The sequence below is a fragment of the Artibeus jamaicensis genome, unplaced genomic scaffold (assembly GCF_021234435.1).
Source record: "Artibeus jamaicensis isolate MK-2021 breed Jamaican fruit bat unplaced genomic scaffold, CSHL_Jam_final contig_64, whole genome shotgun sequence".
Lineage (NCBI taxonomy): Eukaryota > Metazoa > Chordata > Mammalia > Chiroptera > Phyllostomidae > Artibeus > Artibeus jamaicensis.
This window is the reverse complement of record NW_026521911.1, coordinates 5,263,369-5,267,933: the sequence shown is the minus strand read 5'-3', so window position 1 is coordinate 5,267,933 and position 4,565 is coordinate 5,263,369. Positions and strand designations below refer to the sequence as shown.

At 37.6% G+C, this 4,565-nt stretch overlaps 1 pseudogene; it reads left to right on the top strand.

The window, feature by feature from the left end:
* The first annotated feature begins 510 nt into the window (after positions 1 to 510).
* Positions 511 to 2,984, top strand: LOC119043862 (mitogen-activated protein kinase 6-like; annotated as a pseudogene).
* The last annotated feature ends 1,581 nt before the right edge of the window (positions 2,985 to 4,565 follow it).

Below are 4,565 nucleotides of genomic sequence, written 5' to 3'. Positions count from 1 at the left end.
GGTGAGCTGGAGCCACCTGATCGCTAACAAAAGACATCTGTTAACCAACAGCTACCAGCGCTTCCTGTTGAAATATACAGCAACAAAGGAAGAAAAGAAACAACAGAATTAGTGCCTACTGGCACCTTAGAATGATGCTGCCCAGGACCAGTCCAACACTGAATGTATCTGCACTGTGAGGAGAATGTTCATAGGAGCCTGTTGTGTGCATATTTGTTCACGTTTTTGTCAAATGTTAAGTTGTTTAGTGCAGTAAATCTGAGTGCATAGTATGTCATTTCAGTCCGTTTGAGTGTCTTGAATGTTTTTTTAGATGTCTGCAGAGTTGCTGCCCCTTTCTTGAACTATTAGTACTGCAGTCTATTTAATGCTCAATATGAGGAGAGCTTTTTAGCTTTAAATCTAAGGGGAATTCAATGGACCTGGTTGGCATATGCAGTGAACATCAAGAAACCTTCTTGCTGTGAAAGAAAAATTATTTTTCTTCTCCCTTTTTGAAAGATGTTTCCTTTTGATGCCAGTTTTCTTCCTTGTTTACACAAGTTCAACAATTTGAAAGGAAAAGGCAATAGTAAGAGTTTCAAAATGGCACAGAAATTTGAAAGTCTCATGAACATTCATGGTTTTGATCTGAGCTCTAGGTATATGGACTTAAAACCATTGGGTTGTGGAGGCAATGGTTTGGTTTTTTTCTACTATAGACAATGATGGTGACAAAAATGTAGCCATCAAGAAAATTGTCCTGCCCTGGCTGGTGTAGCTCAGTGGATTGAGCGCGGGCCTGCAAACCAGACAATCGTGGTTCGATTCCCAGTCAGGGCACATGCCTGGGTTGCAGGCCAGCTCCCAGCAGGGGACACACAAAAGGCAACCATACATTGATATTTCTCTCCCTCTCTCCTTCCCTTCCCCTCTAAAGATAAATAAATAAAATCTTAAAAAAAAAAAAAAGAAAGAAAATTGTCCTTACTGATCCCCAGAGTGTCAAACATTCTCTATGTGAAATCGAAATTATTAGGAGACTTGACCATGATAAAATCATGAAAGTGTTTGAAATTCTTGGTCCTAGCGGAAACCAGTTAACGACGATGTGGGCTTTCTTACTGAACAGCACAGTGTTTACACTGTTCAGGGGTACATGGAGACAGACGTGGCGCACTTGCTGGAGCAGCGCCCTTTACTGGAAGAGCATACTGGCTTTTCATGTGTCAGCTGCTGCGTGGGCTCAAATATATTCACTCTGCAAACATACTGCACAAAGATCTCACACCAGCTCATCTTTTCAATGACACTGAAGACTTGGTGCTGAAGAGAGGTAACTTTGGTCTTGAGCGGATCACAGATCCCCATTATTCCCAGGAGGGTCATCTTTCTGAAGGACTGGTTACTAAATGGTACAGATCTCCATGCCTTTTACTTTCTTCTAATAATTATACTAAAACCATTGACATGTGAGCTGCATGCTACACTTTGCTGAAAAGCTGACTGGTAAAACCCTCTTTGCAGGTGCACATGAACTTGAACAGATGTAGCTTATTGTAGAATCTATTCCTGTTGTACATGAGGAAGATCATCAGGAGCTTCTCAGCGTAATTCCAGTTTACATTAGAAATGACATGACTGAGCCACACAAACCTTTAATTCAGCTGCTTCCAGGAATTAGTTGAGAAGCACTGGATTTCATGGAACAAATTTTGACAGCCCCATGGATTAGTTGACAGCAGAAGAGGCATTTTCCCATCCTTACATGAGCATATATTCTTTTTCAGTGGATGAGCCAATTTCCAGTCATTCTTTTCATATTGAAGATGAAGTTGATGATATTTTGCTTATGGATGAAACCAATAGCCACATTTATACTGGAAAAGGTACCATGATTGTCAATTTTTAGAGCATGATTGGCCTATACATAATAACCTTGATGTTGATGAAGTTCAGTGTGACCCAAGAGTTCTGTCTGATGTCACTGATGAAGAAGTACAAGTTGATCCACAGAAATATTTGGATGGAGATCGCAAAAAGTATTTGGAGGATCTTGCTTTTGATAACAATTACTTTACTGAGCCTTGTTGGCAGTACCCAGATCATCATGAAAACAAATACTGTGTTCTGGAGTGTAGCCACACTTGCAACTACAAAATGAGGTCATCGTCATATTTAGATAACTTAGTTTGGAGAGAAAGTAAAGTTAACCATTACTATGAACCCAAGCTTACTATAGATATTTCCAATTGGAAAGAACAAAGCGAAGAAAAATCTGATAAGAAAGGTAAGTCAAAATGTGAAAGGAGTGGGTTGGTTAAAGCCCAGATAGCTCTAGAGGAGGCGTCACAGCAACTGGCTGAAAAAGAAGGGGAAAGGAACCAGGGATTTGACTTTGATTCTTTTATTGCAGGAACTATTCAGCTTAGTTCACAACACGAGCCTACTGATGTTGATAAATTAAATGACTTGAGTAGCTCAGTGTCCCAACTAGAATTGAAAAGTTTCATATCAAAGTCAGCAAGCCAAGAAAAACAGAAAAATGGAATGGCAAATTTGGCTCAGTTAGAAGCTTTCTACCAGAGTCTTCTTGGGATAGCCAGTTTGTGAGTAGTGGGGATGACTGTTTTCTCATAAATCAGTTTTGTTGTGAGGTAAGGAAGGATGGACAAATTGAGAAGGTAAACACTACTCTAGTTACTTGGGCACATTCTTTAGTAGGAAAGAAGATACTGAAGTGCTAGAAACTGAGCCTGTACACAATTGGAAGCTTGGGAGTGGGGGTTGGGGGCGGGAAATGAGGAAGGGTTTCTGAGGAACAGTGGTGAATTCCTCTTTAACAAGCAGCTTGAATCCATAGGCATCCCACAGTTTCACAGTCCAGTTGGGTCATCACTTAAGTGAATACAGGCCACATTAACACCTTCTGTTATGAAATCTTCCCCTCAGATTGCTCATGAAACACACAGCAGCATTCTAAAACATCTGAACTAAAACACTCAGCAGACATTTCTCTTTGTATTCTTCATGAAATGTGTTTGTCTTCTACATTACTAGTTTTTAAGTCATTTTTTTTACTTGAACCAGTAAAAAAACTTGAATCTTGTGTCATTTAGAAAGGATTTTATTATTTCTTGGTTTTTAAAATCCAGACTTTTTTTCTGCATGTGAGATGGTTTTCATTTTAACTGGCATGTCATTTGCACACAAAAATAAAGAATAGAGCAAAATAATACAATGCAGAAGGAGACAAAAAATGCACTAAAATAAGCAAAAAACATTATAGAACATTGATCTGTTGTACAGGAAACAAAAATCTTGCCTTGAAATTTACATAGTGAGTCTGTACATAATTGTGTACAATTATCTTTTGTCCTAAAATATTTTTCATTCATAAGTATCTTCAAGTTTTTCATACTGTACACATTTCTTCAAGCACGTGTTACCAGCAGCAACTGAAAAGGAATGCCGAATTTGGTACACATGTGTTATCTACCTCAAGGTAACAAAAGTATGTGGCAAAACACATACCACCCCTAGTGCTTCCCAATATGCAGTTTTCTTTAGCCAGCATCTCTTGTAGTAAACTGTTCGTGAGAGTCACTCACCATTTATAAATGTTCTGGTGTGCATTCTTTATAGTGAAGTGTTACTACACTATCTTATTTATTTTAGCAAATCAGTATTTTTTTGCATTAAATGATAAAAGTTAACTCAGTTTTTGAGATTTATTTGCAAATACACTTTTTCCATTTGGCACTATGGTTTGTTGCCTACTTAGCTGAATATATAATGTCAGTTTATTCTAAGGCTGTCTACATGCTTAATTTGCTTAAGTATTCATTTTAAGTAAAGTGCTCAATGTGTACATGAATTTGTATTTTGGAGGTACTTGATCTACCTACAAAGATAAATTAGAAGTTACTTTATTATAAATTGCTCCTAGAATTTTTAATTGTGTTTATTTACAAGAAAAACTGTAATGTTAGACTTGTGTGCATGGAAGTAATTAAGGTACATCATTATTGTAGTTTAAAAGTTGTACATGATAGTCCTGGCTGGTGTGGCTCAGTGGATTGAGCATGGGCTGTAAACCAAAGTGTCGCTAGTTCAATTCCCAGTCAGGGCACATGCTTGGGTTGTGGGCCAGGTCCCCAGTGGGGGCCGCGTGATAGTCAACAACACGTTGATATTTTTCTCCTTCTCTTTTTCTCTCCCTCCCCTTCTCTCTAAAAAAAAAATCTTAAAAAAAACAAAGTCCTTTTAACAAAAAAAAACAGAGTTGTATATGATAAGACATATTTTGTTCTTACTGTATGTTTTTACTGAATCATCTATTCCCATCCCAAGGCAAGCATGAATAAAATTATGTTAAATTGTAGCATGTGGCATTGTAGTTTCTTAGTATTTGTTTCATCCATTTTATTTTATTAAGTATTGTCTGTATCTTTGGTTATCCTGTTTGAAGACAAAGGGCAAATAAAATGTGGCCAGCCAAAAAGGAAAAAAAAGAAAGAAATTTAATCCCCGAAAATGACAACTAAATGACTAAATATTTCTCTACTTATCCTCTTCCTGTCTCT